Source organism: Antechinus flavipes, chromosome 1 (assembly GCF_016432865.1).
Source record: "Antechinus flavipes isolate AdamAnt ecotype Samford, QLD, Australia chromosome 1, AdamAnt_v2, whole genome shotgun sequence".
NCBI lineage: Eukaryota > Metazoa > Chordata > Mammalia > Dasyuromorphia > Dasyuridae > Antechinus > Antechinus flavipes.
In genome coordinates this window covers 181,803,000-181,828,187 of record NC_067398.1, presented here as the reverse complement: position 1 = coordinate 181,828,187, position 25,188 = coordinate 181,803,000, and positions in this window count along the sequence as shown.

Below are 25,188 nucleotides of genomic sequence, written 5' to 3'. Positions count from 1 at the left end.
GACCAAGTGGGATTTATACCAGGAATGCAAGGCTGCTTCAATATTAGGAAAACTATTTATTCCTATGTTCTCTAGTATTTTTTAATAGGAATGAGTACTGGATTTTATCAAATGCTTTTTCTGCATCTATTGAGATGATTATATGGTTTTTGTTAATTTGGTTATTGATATAGTCAATTATGCTAATTATGCACTTGTCCTTTCTGGCCTTTACAGCTCCTCCTTATATGCCCCACACTGAGTATACACCAATCATTATATCACTAGGAAACCAATATTTGTTGTAGGATTAAATCAAGGCTAAACTAGATTTAACCATTGTCTCCTCAATTCCACTTAGGTAGCACCTGGTCAGAATCCTAACATCTCCCACTTTCTTTTGTTTTTAGAACATAGGTAGTCATGACCTCCCTGACTTCTTAAAGGGTGAGAACCCCCAAAAACAAGGTGATAGTGTCTTCCCTGACTGCTCAAAAAAGGAGTGAAAACATCATAAAAGGGAGGTGATCATGCCCTCCCTGACTGCTCTTTGGAAATGATATGATGGTATATTTAGAACACTCCAGAGATTCACTAAAAAGCTATTAGAAATAATCCACAACTTTAACAAAGTTGTGGGATAAAAAAATCCACATAAATCATCAGCATTTTTATACATCACTAACAAAATCCAATAGGAAGAGATATAAAGAGAAATTCCATTTAAAATAACTTTTGATAGTATAAAATATTTGGGAATCTATCTGCCAAGGGAAAGTCAGGAACTATATGAACAAAATTACAAAATACTTTCCACACAAATAAAGTCAGATCTAAACAATTGGAAAAATATTAAGGGCTCCTGGATAGGTAGAGTGAATATAATAAAGATGAAAATACTACCTAAACTAATTATTTATTTAGTGCTATAACAATCAGACTCCCAAGCAACTATTTTAATGACCTAGAAAAAATAACAACACAATTCATTTGGAAGAACAAAAGGTCAAGAATTTCAAGGGAACTAATGAAAAAACAAAACAAAACATGTGAAGGTGGCCTAGCTGTAGCTGATCTAAAACTATATTATAAAGCAGTGGTCACCAAAACCATTTGGTATTGCCTAAGAAATAGACTAGTTGATCAATGGAATTGGTTAAGTTTACAGAACAAAATAGTCAATAACTATAGCAATCTAGTGTTTGACAAACACAAAGATCCCAGCTTTTGGGAAAAGAATTCATTATTTGACAAAAACTGCTGGGAAAAGTGGAAATTAGTATGGCAGAAACTTGGCATTGACCCATACTTAACAGAGTACACTGAGATAAGATCAAAATGGGTTCATGATCTAGGCATAAAGAAAGAGATCATAAACAATTTAGAAGAACATAAGATTGTTTACCTCTCAGACCTGTGGAGGAAGAAGGAATTTGTGACCAGAGAAGAACCAGAGGGCTTTGCTGATCACAAAATCAAACATTTTAATTATATTAAGTTAAAAAGCTTTTGTAGAAATAAAACTAATGCGGACAGGATTAGAAGGGAAACAATAAACTGGTGGAAAATTTTTACAGCTAAAGATTCTGATAAAGGATTTAGCTCCAAAATATATAGAGAATTGGCTCTAATTTATATGAAATCAAGCCATTCTCCAATTGATAAATGGTCAAAGGATATGAAGAGACAATTTTCAGATGAAGAAATTGAAACTAATTCTAGTCATATGAAAAGGTGTTTCAAATCATTATTGATCAGAGAAATGAAAATTAAGACAACTCTCAGATACCATCACCCACCTGTCAGATTGGCTAAGATGATAGGAAAAGATAATGATGAATGTTGGAGAGGATGTGGGAAAACTGGGACACTGATGCATCATTGGTAGAGTTGTGAATGGATCAACCATTCTGGAGAGCAATTTGGAACTATACTCAAAAAGTTATCAAATTGTACATATCCTTTGATCCAGCAGTGTTACTACTGGGCTTAAATCCCCAAAAAATATTAAAGAAGGGAAAGGGACTTATATGTGCAAAAATGTTTATGGCAGCCGTTTTTGTAGTGGCTAGAACCTGGAAATTGAATGGATGCCTACCAATTGGAGAATGGCTAAATAAATTGTGGTATATGCATGTTATGGAATATTATTGTTCTATAAGAAATGACCAGAAGGATAAACACAGTGAGGCTTGGAGAGACATATATGAACTGATGCTAAGTGAAATGGGCAGACCCAGGAGATCATTAAACACTTCAGCAACAATACTACATGATGATCAATTCTTATGGACATGGCTCTCTTCCACAATGAGTGGATTCAAATCAGTTCCAACTGATCTGTAATGAACAAAACCAGCTACACCAGACAAAGAATACTGGGAAATGAGTATGGACCACAACATAATATTTCCATTCTTTTTGTTATTGTCTGCTCGCATTTGTTTTTTCCTTCTCAGGTTATTTTTATCTACTTTCTAAATCTAATCTTTCTTGTGCAACAAGATAACTGTATAAATATGTATACACATACTGTATTTAACATATACTTTAAGACTTACATGAACTGATGCTAAGTGAAATGAGCAGAACCAGGAGATCATTATACACTTCAACAATGATATTGTATGAGGATGTATTCTGATGGAAGTGGATTTCATTGACAAAGAGACCGAATTCAGTTTCAATTGATAAATGATGGATAAAAGTAGCTACATGCAAAGAAAGAACACTGGGAAATGAATATAAACTGCTTGCATTTTTGTTTTTCTTCCTGGACTATTTATACCTTCTGAATCCAATTCTCTCTGTGCAACAAGAGAACTGTTCAGTTCTGCAAACATATATTGGATCTAGGCTATACTACAATATATTTAATATATATAGGACTGCTTGCCATCTAGGGGAGAGGGGAAGGGAGGGAGGGGAAAAATCGGAACAGAAGCGAGTACAAGGGATAATGTTGTAAAAAAAATTACCCTAGCATGAATTCTGTCAATAAAAAGTTATTATAAAATAAAATAAAAATAACATATACTTTAACATTTAACATGTATCAGACTACCTGGCTTCTAGGGGAGGGGGTGTAGGGATGGAGGGAAAAATTTGAAACAGAGGTTTTTGCAAGAGTCAATTTTGAAAAATTCCCCATGCATATGTTTTGTACTTAAAAAGCTATAAGAAAAAAAAAAAAACACTTCTGAGGAGAGAAAAGATGGATGTAAGATATGGGAGGGATAAATAAGTTAAAAATTGTGTGTGGGAAAATACACAATTAGTCATTATAACTGTAAATTAGGATGGGATTATTTTGCCTATAAAAGAAGAGTGAGTAGGAGAATGGATTAAAAAACAGAATCATTTATAGGAAATACATTTGGGAGGATTCTGGGAATATGGTAGAGTAGGTCAGAAAATTGCAAGCTCTTCAGATTTCCCTCACAAAGAGAACACATTTCACTTCACAGCAAATATAGACAGATGTGAAAAAAAAGATTTGGTGAACAGCAGGGATCTTCTTGGGACAAAAGACCTGAAGAAAGACCTGAGGGTGGAAGTTTGACCATTGTGTGGTATAAATATCTACAGGCTACCCAGTAAAAACAGCAATGGGGAGCCTGGGCTCTAGCTGGGTTCACAAGTTGTCTCAACTGCAACCACAGGAACTGTTTGGGGGTTGGGAGTCTGGTATGGAAGATTAGGGGAAACCTCAGCTGACTGGGAATCTCAGACTCAGCTAGGCTGATTAGATGATATTACCTTAAGCTAGAAGGAACGGCATAGCCAGTGAGTGCAGAAGGAGTGGAGCAGGGATGCTGTTGGATTCTATCACTTGCAGGAAAGTGAAGCTTTTGGTTTGGAATTCCAGATCAGAGGGAAGAGCTAAAGTGAAACTAGAGGCACCCCCAAAAAACTTCAGGATTACAAATGCTTACATTTCTCATTTTTAAAAAAGTAAACCAACAAAAAAGAAAGAACCTAATTATAGAAATTTACTATGGCAGTAGAGAAGACTGGTGTTTATGTTCAGAGGAAGATAGTGAAGTCAGAAAAATTTCTTCTACCCCAAGGAATAAAGTTAATTTCTAACTACCCAGAAATAATTTATAAAAGAACTAAAACGAGGCTTCAAAAATCAAATGAAATGTACACCTTTTGATCTAGCAGTGTCATTATTTGGGCCATGTTCCAAAGAGATCATAAAGAAGCAGAAAAGACTCACATGTGCAAAAATATAGCAGTTCTACTTATGGGATCAAATAATTAAAAAATGAGTGGATGCTCATCAATTGGGGAATAGCTGAATAAGCTATGACATATGATTTTGAGAAAAACTTGGGAAGACTTACATGAACTGATGCAGAATGAAGCTAGCAGAACCAAGAAAACATTGTACACAGCAACAACAAGATTGCATGATGATCAACTATGATAAATTTAGATTTGCTTAGGAATAAAGTGATCCAAGATAATTCCAATAAATTTTGGATAGAAAGCATCATTTCTGTCTAGAGAGAGAACTATGGAGATTGAATGTGGATCAAAGCATACTACTTTCACTTTATTTCTTTCTCATTAATTTTTCCTTTTATTCTGACTTTCCCTTCCAACACAACTTATATGAATTATATAAAAATGAATGAAGATCTACAACCTCAAATAATAAACAAATTTTAAAAAGAAACTGAAAAAAGAAAAAAATCAAATGAGAGATTGACACAAAAGTTAAAAAATCATTCAAGAAAAACAAAATTATATGAAAAAAAATTAAGCAAGTAGAAAAGATGACAAAGATTTTGTTTTGGTTTTGCTGAGACAATTGGTTGTTAAATGACTTGCCCCAGGTCACATAACTGGGAAATGTTAGGTGTCTGAGGTCAGATTTGAACTCAGGTCTTCCTGACTTCAGAGCTGCTGCTATGTTCACTATAGCACCTAGCTGCCCCAAAGTCACACAGTATAAATGAAGAAAATAATTCTCTGAAAATTCAAATTTAATAGGGGGAAGCCAGTGAAGCTATAAGAGGTCAAGGAATAACAACAACAACAAAAAAGAAATATAGAAAATGAAAAAATAGAGAGAATATGAAATTTTATTTAAAAAAACAGATCTAGAGAACAGATCAAGAAGAGCAATTATGAGAATAATTGGATTAGATGAGTGCTATTACTGAAGATATAACTTTGACACAATAATGCAAGGAATAATAAAAAAATCCTGGAGTGACAGAACAGACAGGAAAAGAAAAATCATCTGATAACTATATCAAAAAGATCCTACATGGAGAGCACATAGGAATATTATTGCTAAATTTTGAAACTCCCAGATCAAAGAGGAAATTCTACAGGAAACAAATGAACAAACAAAAATAGCTTAAATATGCTGAAACTACAATTAGAATTGTACAAGATTTAAAAGCAGTTGAAATAAAATACCACAGGTCCTAGAACAATATATATTGATAATCAAAAGAACTAGGTCTGTAGACAAAAAGATATCCAGCAAAACTAATCATTATATTGAACAAAAAAATGGACACTTAATGAAATTGCAGATTTTCACGACTTTGTTTCAACCAAATCTAAACTCAGTACAAAATTTAACATATTATATCCAATCTTTGGTTCTTCTCACTGGTTCAGTGATCCAAAGCAATCCCAACAGACTTTGGACAGAAAATGTCATCTGTGTCCAGGAAAAGAACTATAGAGACTGAATGCAAATGAACACATACTATGGTCACTCTTTTTTCTTCTTTTTTTTTAATCTCTCCCATGGTTTTTCCCTTTTGCTCTGATTTTCCCACCAATATGATTCACAAAGCAAAATGCATTAAAATAAATAAATAAAAACAAACAAAAATAAATAAGAAAGGAAAATAGGGTGAATAGACAACTACTTTAGATCACTCTACATGCCAAAATATGAATTAGACATGACTGATTTTTAAAAAAGTAAATTTAAGAGCAATTTAAATCATAAATTATTTCAAGCTATTTTGTCTTTTTTTGGTATTTTTTCTATCAATTCAAATAAAGGAGTCCTATCAAATATTGAAAAAAAAAGACTCAATCAAGAGAGACATCTATATTATATTAATATTGTTTAATATCCATGTCTGCATATTGACTCTGAATAAATCACTCATCTATGTTTTCTTTAATTTTCTCATCTGTAAAAGGGGATAATGTATAGCACTTACCTCACAGGATTGTTGTAAGGATCAAAAGAGAGAATAATTGTAAAGAGCTTAGCACTATAAGTGCTATAAAAACATTAGTTTTTTATTATTATTATTATCATTAAGTTATAACAATAAAAATATTTAAAGTCATGTGATCCAAATTGTAATTGTGACAAGACAGTAGTAAAATTCATTCTATTATAGGAAAAAAATCTCAAAAATTCCACTTATTTTAGATGATATTAATGGATTCCCCAAACACGATGAATATTTTAACAAGCCATATTTAACAGTACATAATATATCTTCCAATTAGATTAGTTAGCACATACAGTTTGAATTTTGTTGTGCTGTTCATTCAAATGAACATTCATCTCCAACAATCGTAAAATCATTTTCATTTGTATAGGACATTATTTTTCCTAAGCACTTTATAATTACATTATTAATTAGCTAAGTGGCACAATGATCTTGTGAAAAGATGTGCATTGTTGTTACCACACATACATATCTAAAAAAAAATCTTTAAAATGCAAATAACTTGTATAAAGTTAAATCTGTAGATAAATGAAAAAAAAAAAAACTGTGATGAGAACCAAGAACCCCTCATTCTCCATTAAGTGATTAGTCAATTACATTTCTATTAACTTCACACTGTATTTCATTGTACTGTGTCCTTTTCTGTTTTCACAAAGTAGCTGGCTTATCACTCCATGGATCCTAATTTAGAGAAGGTTACTTTCCACTTACATATTTACCAAAAACTATTACCTATTTAAAGTGAAAATGGGAGCAAAAAAGAGCACACTCAGTCCTATTGCTACTTGTCTACTTCAGTGTCTTCTCAACATCACTCTATTTGAGATGTGGCAAAAAGTACCATGCTAATGAATAGTCACTTAAATTGAATGGCTGACCATATGAAACTATCTGGACATGGGAGAATGATCCATTTTAGGGAAGACTAGTCCTACATATTTAAAGGAAACTCCAAGATAGAAATAAAGAAAGTAATAAAAAATATAAACTATAATTTTCTAGATTTCCTCCTTTTCCTTTTCCATTTACATAGTACATAGTACAAAGTACAATTATTATCTCAGTTAATATGGGAAAATAATTAGCATACTTCTCCTACTTTCTTCTACAAAGAATATGCCTTCATATTATTATATACCATTAAATAATAATATGGTGATATAATTCTACAGATATTGATGTGGATAATGTTAGAGAAGGAGATAGATACAGAGAGAGAAAGAGGGAGTGAGGAAAAGACAGACACACAGAGAGAGACAAAGCTAGATTCAGAGAGAGATAGAGACAGCGGGAGAGAAACAGAATGACAGACACACACACACACACACACACACACACACACACACATACACACACACAGAGATCCTGGGCTTGAGTCCTGTCTCTGATACATAATGACTGGCTTTTGTTAATCAGGTTACTCTCTAAAACTAGAGGTTCCTGAGTTCTTGACCTACATTAATAAAATGAGATCCTCACAGGAAACTCTCTACCCTGACAAAATCACTTATCTGATAAAAGGTAGATAGGTAAATACAAAATAGAGATGAATATCTGGATAGAATTGGTGATAAGATAATTAGAAAGGCAGACAGATAGATAGAAAGACAGATGATAGACATAGAGATAAGTAGATGATAGATAAATAGTAGATAGATATTAGATAGATAGACAAGGAAGTTTGAAGCATTAACAGTTTAAATAGATATATATCAGTACACATACATTTATTTAATGAATCTATCAAATAAGACATACTATTTCTTTGTCATCACCATAATCTTCATTTTTGAGATGGTCATTTCCACTAATTACCTAATGAAAAGTCTACTTCCACCTGTCATCTAACTAAAATAATGTCAGTTGCTTTTGAAAAAGCTTTTGAAGATTCATGCATCTGGTAAATTGATTTTTCATGGTCAGTCAATCCAACAGTATTTCCTGGATACCTGCTGAGCAAGGAATGGTCATTTGGATCCTTTGAAAGTTACAAAGGACATTGAAGACATGTGGGCCCATCCTCTAAGAACTTAACTAGCTAATGTTCTAAACTCAAATTGACCCTTATTTATTTTAAGGAGCACTTTTAAAGTATCAAAACAAAACTATTTTGAGTTAATAGGAATGTTTTAGAGAATACTGTTTTGTTGGACAAATAACAAAACTTAGCAAATTAATCAATTGAATAGAATTTTTGTAATTACTTGCTGTAACTGTAGTTACTTTAGTGTTGTGCAATAGAGAATGCTAATGCATTCTCTTTAGAGTAGGAAGATTAGTTCTCAAATCTTGGTAGTTAGTAACTTACTGTCTTGGACAAGTTAAATTACTTAAGTATCTAAGGCTAACATAATCCACTTCTGTTTTAAACTGAATTAATTCTATTACTTACCTCATTTTATTGCCATAATGAAAGCATTTTATAAATCTTAAATCTACATAAATGAGAGAATACTATGATATTCACAATATACAATATAAAAAAAAGTTTCCTGTTTTCAAGGAATTTATAGGTGGTAAAGGATAAAATATAAGGGCAACAAATATTACATGATTATATACTAAAGATCTTTTTAAAACTCTGAGAAAGTCCATATAATAAAAAAAAAATGCTACTTGGCAAGGGTATCAAGGACAGCTTTATAAAAATTTCATTAACAGAAATAAAATTAGGATTTTTATAAGAGGGACGATAAGGGAGAAGGAAGAATTGCAGTCATAGAGCATGATTTGGGCAAAAGTATAAAGGGGGATGGGGGAACAAGCTAATAATTTATTTAGATGTCTGAAAGAAAAATTAGTTTTAAAGCAGGCTATTAAAAATGATACTAATACACTCTTGGTGGGAACTATGAATTGGAACAATGCATTTGAAAAGTTCTTTGAAACTATATGCAAAAATAACTTCTGGGTTTATTCTTTATAACCTAAAAATACCACAAATAATCCTATGTCTCCAAAGAGATCAGAGAAAGAGAAAAAGGATCATTTGTTGGAATATTATTGCACCATAAGAAGAAAGAAAATAATTTCAGACAAACCTGAAAACACTTGTCTGAATTAATGTGGAATAAAGTGAGCATAAAACAGAGAAAAATTAATACAACAATATTACAAAGAAAAACAAGTTTAAAAAGGCTTATTAAATTCTGATCTATGAAGTAGCCACCAACAATTCTGGTGGACTACTGATGAAGTATTCTACTCCACTCTTTAGAGAATATTGAGGAATTCAAGGGACAAAATAAAAAATATATTCTAGACATGGCAAATGTGGACATTGATTTTGCTTATCTGTATATTTAATATAATTTATTTTCTTTTTTTTCCCAAAAGAGTTGGTAAAGCAGAGAAAATTCTGTAAGTTAAGTTCCCAAAATGGGGAGGAAAACAAAGGAGAAAAGTAAGATTAAGAGAGTCATTGAAACATTTGAAAGAATTTACAGAAAACAATATAATGCTGATCAGTATAAACACAGATAATAAGTAGGGGAATTTTGAAAATAGCATTAATTTCTTTTGCATACTTAGAAGGATATGTAAGCTCTGTAGGGGGCCCATTGGTAGCTGTATGTGGAATCTTCTTTTCTGTTTTGCATTTATAAATGTTCATCTGATGGGCTTTTGTAAAATTAAGAAAATAAATTTAAAAGGTGTTAAAAACTTGGTTGATTATGTATGTGTGTTCCAACAGAATCCAGAGAGACAAAATCACTTGTTCTCAAATTTAGTTAAGTCTGAGGGAGTATTTAAATTCAAGTCTTCCAGTCTCCAAGTCCAGGGATCTTTTCACAGTACCATTAGTAGAGGCACAGGAAAGCTAAATGGTTATTTTCCTGTATCGCCCTGTGAAAAAGGCATGAAGGAGAATTGAGATTGATGTGAGCAAAAAAAGAAAGCCATTTGTGCATTACTATGTAATGGATGGTAGCCTCCCTAGCTTCTTGGTATGAAGGCTAAGAAGTTCCTGAGTCAAGAACAGTACATTTAGTTGAGAGTCTAACTTCACAGGTTGGTTATTGTACAATAATTTACTTTAAAAAAAATTCCCTGATCCACTTGAGAAAAAGAATAATTCCTCAATATCGTGACCTTCCTGACTCTCTCCAGTTCTCTGGAGATATAAAAGAACCATGTTCTCTTGAAGAATGTTTTGTGACTGTCCAGATCCCCTTGCCATGTTAGGATGAGGTAGAGAAATTTGTAATGAATGTGAGATCAGTCAAATTCTTAGGGACCTAATCCTCAGGTACATACTAATTGATAGGCTTATTGTGATCTCCATTTATCCTGCAATTTGACAGGAAATACTATGATGTATACTACCAGTCATTATATGAGCCCTCAATCTAGACCCTATCCTTATAGTGCATTCCTGAGTCATGTTCTCTTTTCTCTTGATTTTTATCACTTCTTTTAACTTCAATTATCATAAATATGTATCTAGCCCAAAATGTATGCTATTTTTTGTCCATCATCAGTTATCTTCTGGATATCTCTACCTAGTGTCCTATAACTATTTCAAACTCCCCAATGGCCTAAGTGGAATTCATTATTTTCCCTTTCAAACTTATCACTACTTTCAATTTATCTATTTCTACTGACAATAGCACTATTCTTCCAGGCACTTAGATTCACAACTTCAGAGGCAACACTGACTGTTTCATTACTTTCACTTTCTTCCAACCTGTTAGTTGCCAACTATTGCCAGTTTTTTATGTTCATAACATCTCATATCTCTACCAATCTTTTTCCTACTTGGGAAATCACCATTTACATTCAAGTCTTCATAATCTGTAACATCTAATTCTTTGAATCCAGTAAAATTGTTATAGATCTATAGATACTGTTATTATATTTAATTTTTATTTATTTATTTTTTTTTTGCTGAAGTAATTGGGGTTAAATGACTTGCCTAGGGTCACACAACTAGAAAGTTTTAAGTATCTGAGGCCAGACTTGAACTCAGATCCTCCTGACGTCAGGGCCATTACTATATTAAAAAAAAAAAAAGACAAATGAAATGTTCATAAAGGGGAAGTTTTGCTAGAAATTTGAAGAATTGCAATTGACATTATGTCAAGTGTTTCCTCCTGTGGAGTCAAAGAGTTTGTGTGTTTTTATTTTAGTTAATGAGAATCTAAGAAGACAGAAAGAGGGAAAAAAGATTTTTTTCTTATTTTTCTTTTATTCTTTTTAATTTTTATCTTATTATTTTTTCTTATGTTTCTTATTCTTATATTCTCAATTGAAGAAAGCAAATATGTAGAATTTTATGAGTTAAATATTGAGAGGAATTGTTAAAAATACTGGATTGTGAGAAAATAGAGATATGTTTTTATTGTGGGTAGAGAAAAATTGAAGATAGAAAAGATATAAGGTATCATCTTCCTTGTTGGAACTTCATCATTTGAGAGAGAGAAAAACATAAACATTTCTTGATAATTTGTGTGAACTGAATGGTGTGGGGTTCTCAATAGTAAAGAGAAATCATTTGCCATTACAATCCAGATTAAGATTGTAATGGGCTGAGGCTTGAGTTGATGCACTGAGGTCCCAAGCACATGAGGCTAAATAATAGTTGGACCATACTCTATTAATATATATATATATATATATATGCTTGGAGAAAGAATGGCCCCCGCCCACTCTTTGTGTAAGTCCTGATATATTGCATAGGAAATGACGATTTTGGTGGGTGGAGGCAAGGGAGTGGAAAGGGAAGTGGAAAGAGATTGCTGGCTGGCGTCTTGACACAGCTGCTCACATTGCTATTGCGACCCCCTTCACCTGCAATCCCCCTTCACCTCTGCTGGCTGGCTTACTGTCGCAGCTGCCCATATTGCTATTGCAATCCCTCTTCATCTCAAAAAGAATAAAGATTGAAGATTTTTCCCTTAACCTGAATTCCTGACTCTGGCTGATTTTAAATACACAGTCATCACAAAGATGATTCTAGTAGTGATTTTTCCAAATCTAAAATAAGAGTTTTACAAATTATCACTCTAAGCAGATGATATGATGGTATTCTTAGAGAACCCTAGAGAATCAACTTAAATAACTACTAGAAACAATCCACATATTTAGCAAAATTGAAAGATACAAAATAAATCCACATAAATCATGAGCATTTTTATATATTACCAACAAAGTCCAGCAGCAAGAGATACAAAGAGAAATTTCATTCAAAATAACTGTTGATAGTATAAACTATTTGGGAATCTATCTGCCAAGGGAAAGTCAGGAACTGCATGAACACAGCTACAAAACACTTTCTACACAAATAAAGTCAGATATAATGAAATGGAAAAATATCAAGAGCTCATGGGTAGGCTGAGCCAATATAATAAAAATGGTAGTACTACCTAAATTAATCAACTTATTTAGTGCCGTGCCAATCAAACTCCCAAGAAATTATTTTATAGACCTAGAAAAATAACAAAGTTCATCTGAAAGAACAAAAGGTCAAGAATTTCAAGGGAATTAATGAAAAAAATGCCAATAAAGGTGCCTTGCTGTGCCAGACTTTTTTAGTATCAAATGGTTTTGATGATTGCTACTTTATAATATAGTTTTATGTCTGGTACAAGTAGACCACCTTTATTGGGATTTTTAAAAATAAATTTGGTACTGACTAAGAGTCAATCAGTGGAATAAGTTAGATTCACAGAACAAAATAGTCAATGACTATAGAAATTTAGTGTTTGACAAATTCAAAGATCTCAGTTTTTGGCATAGGAACTCACAGTTTTGGCATAGGAACCAAAACAGCTGAGAAAATTGATGGCAGAAACCAGGCATTGATCCACAGTTAACACCATATATACCAAGATAAGTTTGAAATGGGTTCTTGATTTAGACATAGTAATATTATAAGCAAATTAGAGGAACATAGAATAGTTTACCTTTCATATCTGTGGAGAAGGAAGGAACTTGTGGCTAAAGAAGAAGTAGAGATCATTATTGATCACAAAATTGATAATTTTGATTAAGTTAAAAATTTTGTACAAACAAAACTAATGCAGACAAGATCAGATGGGAAGTAATAAACTGGGAAGAATTTTTACATTCAAGAGTTCTGATAAAGGCCTCATTTCTAAAATATGTAGAGAATTGATCAAATTTATAAGAATCCAAGCCATTGTCCAATTGATAAATGATCAAAGGATATGAACAGACAATTTTCAGATGAAGAAATTGAAACCATTACTAGTCACATGAAAAGGTGTTCTAAATCACTATTGATTATAGAAATACAAATTAAGACAACTCTGAGATACCATTATATACTTGTCAGATTGGCTAAGATGATAGAAAAAGGTAATGATGAATGTTGGAGGTTATGTGGGAAAATTGGGACACTAATACATTGTTGGTGGAATTGTGAATAGATCCAGCCATTCTGGAGAGCAATTTGAAACTATGCTCAAAAAATCAGTAAACTGTGCATACCCTTTGATCCAGCCATATTTCTACTGGGTTTATATCCCAAAGAGATTTTAAAGGAGGGAAAGGGACCCACATGTGCAAAAATGTTTGTTTTATCCCTTTTTTATAAAAAAACTGGAAACTGAATGGATGCCCATCAGTTGGAAAATGGCTGAATAAGTTATGGAATATGAATGTTGTAGAATATTGTTATTCTATAAGAAATAATCTGCATGATGATTTTAGAGAGGCCTGGAGAGACTTACATGAACTGAGGCTAAGTAAAATGAGCAGAACCAGGAGATCATAATACATGCCACAACAAGATTCTACAGTAACCAATTCTGATGGATGTTACTCTTTACAACAATGAGATGATTGAAGGCAGTTCCAATGATCTTGTGATGAAGAGAGCCATCTGGACCCAGAGAGAGAGTGTGGAGACTGAGTATGGATCATAACATAGCATTTTCACTCTTTTTGCTGTTGTCTGCTTGCATTTTGTTTCTTTCTCATTTTTTTCCCTTTTTGAACTTAATTTTCTTGTGCAGCAAGATAATTGTATAAATATGTGTACACATATTAGATTTAACATATATTTTAACATGTTTAACATATATTGAATTACTTGCCATATAGGGTAGGAGGTAGGTGGAAGAAGGGGAAAATTTGGAGCACAAGGTTTTGCAAGGATCAATGTTGAAAAATTATCCATGTATATGTTTTGAAAATAAAAAGTTTTAATAAAAAACATGTAAAATTGCCATGCAAATACTAGTTATTGTTGTTATGATGCATGATATAATTAAATAATGTAATAAAGCATGGTGTAATGAAAGTAAAAAAATAAATAAAATAAGGGTTTTAAAAGTGATTTTCATTTCAGTTTATTTTAGGTAATAAATGTCTTGTTAACATGTTTTTATACACTTTCCTTTCAGGTAAATTGACATACAGACAATGTAGAAAGATTCCCAATTACATGAAATTTATGTCTAGATTTTTTTTTATTGTACCCATTTACCATTCCAACCATCAAGAATAGAATAACTACTAAGAATTCCACTTGAGAGTGGCTGCAGACACTTAAATTTAGTGATTTTTTAAAAAATTTTAAGCTTCCCTCTTTCCCCAATGTTATCAGAAAAATGAAAAGAAAATGTTAACAGTGGAATACTATGGATAGAAACTTATTAAGCCATCTGAAGAATTTTGTGCCTCAATGTATAGGACTTTCTAGCATCAATTTCTAAACAAGGAAAAAATATCCTACACTCATATTATCCATTTCTCTTTGTTAAAATCTAGATATTAAAACTACCTATATTATTCTAACAAGAGAATTATTCAGAACCCAGTATCCATATGAAGATATGAATAACCTTGTAAAATTTTTTTCCATTTTTCCATTTTAATTTTGCCATATATAGGCAGTGATGCAATGACTATGGAACAGAGATTTTTATTAAATAATATGAAATACATTTTTCATCTTACATTGGGTAACTATATGGCATCAGCTAACTTGCTTAATTTCTCTAGGTTTTGTTTCCTTTATTTGTAATGAGAGGGAAAGATGAGGTAATCTCTACAGTATCTTCTATCTCTGGGAATTTCTGAATCAATGGATTCAAAAGGCGTGGAAATAGAGCATAATCATACTCACATTGGGTTAAAATACAAAGTAATTGTGACTATGTAGAACTCAAATCAGCCTTGGGCAGTTAGGATTCTTTTGGAGGATACACGTGATGGCTAATAAAATTGCCTCTGGAAACTTGCTAAATAGTATGGGTAGAATCATTCAAGACGATGGCTAAATTCATGAGGCTTCAGAAAAAAAAAAACTGGTATGTAATATGTTAAAATCTGTTTGAGAGAGATACTGTGTTGTGATTCATCATTTTGGAGTTCTTTTTCAGATATAGATTAAATCAGGAGGAGAAATCATGTATGTTATAGACATGGCACTGTCCCCTGCAGTCCATTGTCTCCTTTATACCATTATCGAGAAAAGCTGCAGGCAAGTAAAACAATGATTCTACATGGGAAGATGCATGTTTATCCTACTATATTCTGTTCCAAACCTGATAGAGCACATGTTCCTTAGGCAGATGATAAATAGCAATATTTGGAATATATAATAAATATTCTTTCTCACTAATGTATTACATTTTATTAGCTAGATCAATATTGCTGTAATTTCCACCCATTAGCATCCCATTGCTGTGAAGTACATAAAAATATTTACATTAACACTGATCAAAATTGCAACCACGTATATTAAAATATGAATGACATATAATCAGAATTTTCTGTTTCTACTGCCTCCAGTTATTTGTGACCCCAAATATGAAGTTCAAGTTTACACTTAATAGCACAATTATGTAAATCTGTAATTCTAACACGGAATTACAGCTGGTAATGATCAATAATTATATTTATGTATGATGTGAAGTTAATACTGCCACCATAGATTAATGTAAACAACAAAATTATTTCTGCAGTCAAGAGCTAACAAATCATCATAAACAAAGAGAACTAAAACAATCTCTTCAGAGCTTAATTCCTCCAGCATAGTAAACAGATTTTTTATTTCCATTGAATGTTAAAGCGCTGATTAAAGAAAACACAGCTCTACAAAAATTCCACAATGGCTGAATCTTTTTACAACACATTTTAAATATTTCTCTTTCCTGCCAAGGGGGTGAAGACATTAAAGAATCTGTATCAAGTTATGATGTTAGAAGGTTTGGAAGAGAATAGAGATGGAGAAAGGAAAACGTTCTAGAGGGGTAAAGAAAATTTAAAAGATTAAAGAACATTAGATCATTCATTCATCCTTTCATTCATTATTTCAAATCATTTATTCATTCATGAACTATTCAAAAGATCTTTCCTTAGCACTTCTGCATGATTGTTACTGTCTGTATACAAGTAACCTATACAAATGTGTTCTCTGTTTCCTCCCCACCTACTCTCTACTTAACCCCTTTCAAACTTTCTTGTGCTTTCACACAGTACCAAAATGGTTTTCTCAGAGGTAATTGATGAATAGCTAGTCATCAGGTCCAATACACTTTACAGTAATTAGTCTCTGGCCTCTTTTTAATATGACTGGCAATTTCTCCACTGTCTCCTCCTCCACTGAAATTTTTTCCTTCTTTAGTTTCAAGATGGTTGCATTCCCTTGATTTTCTTCCTACATTTGGAAACCTTTTAAAATCTTTTTAATATATCTTCCTCCATTCTTTCCATTTCTATACATAGTCCTCCCCCTTCTCAATATTCCTTGATCTTATGCATTGCTATATTGTCAGATATCTCTTGTAATTTAATGAATCCCAAGTTATATGCTTGATCTTTTCTGTTGGCTCCAAAGCCAAGTTTTCAACTAATTATAGTAAATCTCCAACTAGATATCTGCACCCTCACTATGGTTGGTTATTGTTTCCTTCCCTCCCATTAAAAAAAAATTATGCTTATGATTTCATTATATGTCAGTGACAGTTACCCAATATTCCATAGCTGAAGCCTAGTATTATCTTGCTTCCATACAATTTTTAATATCCAATCAGATATAGTCCAGTATCAGAGTCCAGCAATTCTATTTCTGCAACATCTTTTACTTCTGAATTCCCCATAGACTTTATGTTAGTGGTTGTGTGATTGATCTAGGAAGTTGTTAACACAATGAATGAAATTGTAAGGTAATTAACTGACATTCCTTCAGGAATGGTAGTAGTGGATTTGATGTGAGCAAGAGATAGAAAGTTGAGGGAAGAAGACTTAAAAGATTGTCATGATAGGAAGATGATTGGATTATAGTTTAGTAGGTCAGGGGCATACTTCTATAAACATATGTATGCATGTATATATAAATATATGAATGTATATATATATATGCATGCTAACATTCAGATAGCAATAAATACATGCATATATTACACATATATACATGTGCATATAATACATATATAATTATATAGGGTCCTGTATAAATTAAGCTTTACCAGTTTAAAAGTATACTAAGACTTTTGGGAAACACTGTATAATTTGTGGAGCCTCACAATATTCTGGTGCAATAGATCTTATAAGTATTATATCCCTATAATATATGAGGAAACACTTAGAGTTAATTGACTTTCCAAAATTACAGTCACTAGTTGAGCTGAGAGTCACCCTCGTACTTTAGAAATTCTACACATAAATTAACTTATTTTCTAGTCATACATCTCTATGATAACATGTATAATTTCTTTCCTATGCAATTCTTTTTCTCATATGTTCCTAACTTATTTATATTTCCTGTGTATTTCTCCTTTGCCATTTGAATGATACAAAACTTTAATTGTTTGCATTACATGTTAATACAAACATATTCAATTCTTTACAACATTTATCTGTATCTCATCTTTTGGCAACAGCTTAATAGTACACAAATCTAGGATTAACTTCACTTTGACATGCTGCTTGTTTATTAGTGCTACAAAACAAGGTAATGATGAAATATCCCATAAAATGATAATTATTTTGATTCCTTTGGAAGCATTGATTTAAAAATCAACTTTGGCAAAAACTTTTATTGCCTTCTCTAATAGACTATGACTATATTGTCCAATTACCTGGTTTCAGTTGGTAATTTCAGAATTATCAGGGTATTCAGCAGAATAAAATTCAACAGACAGAATTCAAACCATATGAATTTCTGTACTTCAAAGTATTGAAGATTTCTGGACAGTAGGCTCTATCAAGCAGGCAACTAGAGCATTAAAACATGGCTTATTGCTTGTTGTCCTTCATTCTCAAAAAGGACCAAAATATCACTATGTAAGAATAAAGTTAGTATGTCCAACTGTGAGTGACCAATACAAGCTCAGAATGCTCTGCTACACTTCATACACAAATAGTCTCTATGAAAATTTGGGGTGGTTTCTCTACCTTTGCACATCTTGTATTTCTTCTGAACTACATCGTTTCTCCTTTTTTTATAGAACACAGCACCATCTCTAATGCAGCTGTTGCATGCTGGGCAATCCTGTGCCAGTGCCTCCAGTGTCATACTATAATTTCCAAAAGTCTTAAGAGAGATTTGAGAGTGTCCTTGTATTACTTTTTTTGACCAACTTGTGAGCACTAGTCTTCTGTGAGATAATCATGATCTAGTCTTTTTGGTAAGTGTCCATTTAGCATTTGAACAATGTGGTCAAATCAATGGAGTTTCTATTCTTGAAGCAGAGTTTGAACACTTGGCAGGTTAGTTGAGAAAGAACCTCAATGTCTGATACCTTATTCTTTCAGGTGATCTTCAGAACCTTTCTAAGACAATTCAGATGGAAGTAATTCAGTTTCCTGCATCGTGTTGATGTATTGTATTTATCACAGTGCCTGGTCTTACTGGTAATCTAGTAAATAAATTCATTAAAGTACAGTGAAAAGCGGCAGCTAGGTGGCACAGTAGATAAGAGTACTGGCCCTAGAATCAGGAGGACCTGGGTTCAAATCGGACAACAAACACTTATTTTCTACCTGTGTGATCCTGGGCAAATTATTTAATCCCAATTGCCTCACTAAAATAACCAGTGGAAGTCATATAACCCAATAGTCCCAGGGCATATAAAAGTGCCTACTGAGGGAGAATTATTTCTGATTGACCATATAGATATATATATATATAGGTAGATATACATATAGTAGAGACAACATATATAGATTTAATAGAGGAGACAACACACATACATATACATATGTCATGTAGTAGGTAGTCTCCTCTACTACATCATTTATGTATATGTATGTGTGTTGTCTCCTCTATTAGATCATTAGCTTCTCAAGGGCAAGTACTATTTTCAATTCTATGTATGTATGTATGTTGTCTCCTCTATTAGAGCTTTATACTTATATGTATATGTATGTATGTTGTTTCCTCTACTAGATCATCAGCTTCTCAAGAGCAAATATTATTTTACATTCTTTTTGTATTCCCAGTACCTAGCAAAGTGCCTGATACATTACTGCTTTTGTTCAGTCATTCATGTTCAACTTTTCATGACTACTTGGACCATAGCATGACAATACAGTCCTTGGGGTTTTGTTGCTAAATATACTAGAAAAGCTTTGCCATTTCCTTCTCTAGGAGAGGAAAATAAACAGGGACAAAATGACTTGTTCAGGGTCACACAGCTAATAAGTGTCAGACTGGATTGAATTCAGATCTTTTTGCTGGATCCTATCCACTAAATCACAAAACTGTCTAGCATATAATTCTTGATTGAGTGATTAAACAAATCATAAAAATAAGGGAATGATATTAATTAGGATAAGGAAAAAAGTTTCTTGAAGAAATTAAGACTTTAGTTGACCTTCAAAGAAGTCTTTGGTATAGATCTACATGTCACACTCCATACCAAAATGAGGTCAAAATAGGTACATTATTTGAGTATAAAGGCTGATACTATAAGCAAATTATGTGAACAAGGGATAATTTACTTATCAGATCTTTGAGAAAGGAAGAAATTTATGACCAAAGAAGATCTAGAGGATATTATGAAAGGCAAAAATATACAATTTTGGCTTATATTAAATTTTTTAAAAAATTGTATAAATCAACAGAAACAAAATTGAAAGGGAAATATAAAACTAGGAAATGTTTTTATATCCAATGTTTCTGATAAAGGTCTCATTTATAAAATATAAAAAGAACTGAGTCAAATTTATAAGAATATAAGTCATTCCCCAGTTAATAATTGGTCAAAGAATATGAACAGCTAATTTTCAGACAATGAAATTAAAGCTATCTATAGTCATATGAAAAAAAAATGCTCTAAATCAGATAAATGCAAATTAAAACAACCCTGAGTTACCACCTCACACCACTCAGATTGGCTAAAATGACAGGAAAAGATAATGATACATTTAGGTGGGATGTGGAAAAACTGGGACATTAATACATTTGTTCAGGGAATTGTGAAATGATACAACCATTGTGGAGAGCCATTTAGAACTATGTCTAAAGGACTATAAAACTGCATATCCTTTCACTTAGCAGTGTCACAATGGAGTTTGTATTCTAAAGAAGTCTTAAGAAGGGAAAAAGACCCACGTATGCAAAATGTTTGTAGCAATTGTTTTTATAGTGGCAAAGTATTGGAAAATGAGCAGATTCCTATCAATTGCGGAATGGCTGAATATGCTGTGTTATATGAAAATAATGGAATGTTATCATTGGAATATTATGATGAACAAATGCATTTTAGAAAGACCTGCAAAGATTTGCATGAACTTATGCTAAGCAAAACAAATAGAAACAGGAATACACTGTACACAATAATAGCAAGAATGTGCAATGATTCACTATGAAAGACTTGGTTCTTCTCAGGGTTCGGTGATTCAAGGCAATCCCAATAGACTTTGGATAGAAAATTCCATCTGAATCTAGGAAAGGAACTATGGAGATTGAATATAAATCAACACATTTTCCCCCCTCCCATGGTTTTTCCCTTTTGTTCTGATTTCTCTCTCCCAATATAATTAATAAAGCAATTTGCATTATAAATAAATAAGAAAATAAAGTGCTCTATAAATGGTAAAAAAAAAAAAGAAAGAAAGAAGTCTTTATCAAAGTTAGGAAACAGAAATGAGGAGAAAAAGAATTACAAGTATGAGGATGAATCAGTGAAAATACATTCTTGGAAGAAAAGCAAGGAGGCTTATTGTAAATGAATTATAGATTTTGTAGCGAGAAGTAAGGTATAAGACTGGGAATGTAAGAAGAAATCAGTTTATAAAGTGATTATATTTTATTGTATATATTATATTCATGTTTTTTAGTTATTATGTTATAAAAGCCAAATGGAGGATTTACATTTGATTCTGGAGGTAATGGGAAGTCACTTGAATTCATTAAATATAATGGTAATATGGTCATACTTGAGCTTTAGGAAAATTGTTTCAACTTTTGAATGAAAGATGGAGTAGAATAGAGAGAAACTTGAACCAAGAATATCAATAAGAAAAAATAATAAAGAACTCATCTGTATCTTTTCTTGATTTCTTCACTAACTGAAGAATAACATTCTCATCAAAACAAATATAAAAAAGTCTTCAGGTGCCTTGCGTTTATTGAAATGATGTCATTTTTGAAATGGGCACTGTTCAGTAAAGGATCAGTTCTTACAAGTTACCTACCTAGGCCTGTCCTTGTGAGTTATGCAGCATATGTATAATATACTATTCCTGGCTTCAATTCAGTGGGATTTTGGTAAGACAGCTTCTGGGCATACATAATGCCACTTCACAGCAGGCAAAGGTAGACTGCATCTGTTTTATGCAGACTTATGAAAAATGAAATGTCTTTTAATTTGTTTCTGAATCAAACTGGTTATATATAAAATATGAGAGGATAATTTGCAAGAAGGATTCAAATGAGAAAAATAAGAAACAAGGAAGGAAGGAAAGAAGGAAGGAAGGAAAGAAGGAAGGAAGGAAGGAAGGAAGGAAGGAAGGAAGGAAGGAAGGAAGGAAGGAAGGATAAAGAAAGGAAGGAAGGAAGGAAGGAAGAAAGAAAAAAGAAAGAAAGAAAGAAAGAAAGAAAGAAAGAAAGAAAGAAAGAAAGAAAGAAAGAAAGAAAAAAGAAAGAAAAAAAAGAAAAAAGAAAAAAAAGAAAGAAAGAAAAAGGAAGGAAGGAAGGAAGGAAGGAGGAAGGAAGGGAGGGAGGAAGGAAGGGAGGGAGGAAGGAAAAAAAGGAAAGGAGGGAGGGAGGGAGGGAGGGAGAGAGGGAGGGAGGAAGGAAACAGGAAAGAAAAATATAAACATTTGTCTCATTCATTTACCATGTTCCAAGAGCTATGCTAAGTACTTTATAAATAAAATCTTTTTTGATCCTCATAATCTGTGTTATTATTATACCTATTCTGCAATTAGGGAGATTGAAGCAAGTAAAAGTTAAACAATTTGCCTAGTGTCAGAGAGCTAATAAATGTCTGAACCTGCATTTGAACTCCAGTCTGCTGGTTGTAGTAGAGGCAGAATCCAGTGTGGAGCCAACTATGAAGTAAATTTACTTGACTCAGCATATCAGTTCATCAACCATCCATTGTGTCTAAACAAAGGATAGCCCCACTATCAGCTCTACTATAACCAAAGTGAATTTGGTGAAATCACCCAGAATAAAGAAAGGAATTCTGTGGTTCAAGAAATGCCCATTATCCCACATACCACATGACTGTTTTAAAAATATGTGTCCCGAGTTTCCTTAGGGAGTTTTTATACTGAAACCTTGCTATGGTTTTTCAGTAAATAGATTTTCTTGACATTACTTGGTTTTTTGATATTCAAGAGATGTTAATTAGCATATTGATGTTAAGGAGTTCCTGGATCACTGGATCGAGTATCAACAGCAATAATATTAGAAAATCACCCTTAATCCGTCAGTGTTATAGTTCAACATCTCTTATAAAATAAAAATAAAAAATAATTTAGAGGAAAAAAGAGTTCTTCCTGACAAGTCAGTATTTTAACTCTCTTACAGCCTATGAAACATTTGTTCAAAATCCAAAGTATCATCTTCTATAAAAAGAAAGGGGTCTATTTCTTTAGAGACAAGTGTGGTTATTATAATGTATATCTGTGCATCATTCATATTCCCTTTTCTTATGATTATTCTTTCCATTTATGTCGTTTTAGTCATTATGCTGCTTATACTTAAGATTCTTCATGACAGGCTTCAGTATCATATGAACCAGGAATTACCAGCACAGTACCATGCTTTCAAAGAAGCAGAAGAGCTTGAGATCAAATTACCAACATTTGTCAGATTAAAGAGAAAGCAAAGGATTTCCACGAAAACAAATAAACCAAACCAAACCAAACGCATATAACTTTGCTGTACTGATTATAGTAAAGCATTTATCTAGACAACATATTAAAATGCAGAGATATCACCATGCCAACAAAGATATATATAATTAAAGCTATGGCTTTTCTGGTAGCAATGTACAACTATGGAAATTGAACTCTAAGGAAAACTGAGTGCCACAGAATTAACACTTTTAAATTGTGGTGCTGGAGAAGGTTTTTAAAGTCCCTTGGGCAACAAGCAGATCAAATTGTCAGTTCTCAAATTAATTTGGGTAACTCAAATAATAAAACTGGATCTTAAATATTTTAGCCACATAATGAGAATACAGGATTCATTGAAAAATATCTTGATGAGGGATAATGCTGTAAAAAAAATTATCCTGGCATGGGTTTTGTCAATAAAAAAATATTAAGAAGAAGAAGAAGAAGAAGAAGAAGAAGAAGAAGAAGAAGAAGAAGAAGAAGAAGAAGAAGAAGAAGAAGAAGAAGAAGAAGAAGCAGCAGCAGCAGCAGCAGCAGCAGCAGCAGCAGCAGCAGCAGCAGCATGCAGGACTATGGAAATTGGAGGTGTGAGGTGTGAGGTGTGGAATAGGTTGGATGGATGGTCAGTGAAGGAGAGAAAGAGCTTAGTATCTTGGTAGTCTGGACTATATACATATTTGTAACTATATAAATATTTTTCCTACTTAAAAAAAAAGAAAAAGAAAAAATATCTTGATGTTGGGAAAGATTGAAAGCAGAAGGAAAGGGATGAATGAGATGGATCACAGAGGATGACATGAATAGACAGTGGCACAAAAACAACAAATATGAAGTTGGACAGAATTTGAGAAATTGTGAAGGATAGAAGAACAGACTTGATATGATTCATGATGTCACAAAGAGTTGGTCACAATTGAATGATAATAACAAAAGTATATTTTTTCTAGTTCTGGTCACTGCACTTTATGTCACTTCATATAAAATTTCCCATGCTTCTCTATTTATGGCATTTGTTGTTTCTCATGAAATAGTAATTTTCTCACTTAAACTTTAATTTATAACCTGTTTAGCTGGTTATATATATTAATATAATATAATCAATAGGCACCTACTTTGTTTTTTGCTCTTTGTTAGCACACATACAAAAAACAAACAAAAATCCATCACAAACCTGCTGCTATAAATGAAGCCTTCATTATTTATTTATAATAAAAAAAAATTACAAATGTTTTCCATGTATAAAGATTTGTGCTAAGATGTGGAAATACAAATAAGGAAAGTGGAGGGACATTCCACTTTTAAAGAGCAAAAATTTGAATGAGGAATATACAATACATAAACTTTAATTGTAAATCAGAAAGAAAGGTCCCATGGAACTTTGGGTAAAGTAGAAAAGCAGATAGCATTGCTTCATCTTTAATGTAAATTCCACTGACAAAATCATTATTCTTTTATTGATTATGAATCATTAAAAAGGACTTTGATGAGGAGGTCCTTTTTTGCAAAGTTTTCGATTATTGCTTCTTAAAAGGTCCTATTTCTTCATAAAATAATATAAATCAGCTAATGTTTTGCTTATTTTATTTCAAAAAAGTTTTTAGTTTTATTAATTAATGCAAAGAATCTACTACTTTTGATTCTGTTGAGTTCTAATTTGATTTTAATAATTTATAATTCAGTGTTTAAATGGATGATTTTAATTTAGTGGTTTTCCGGT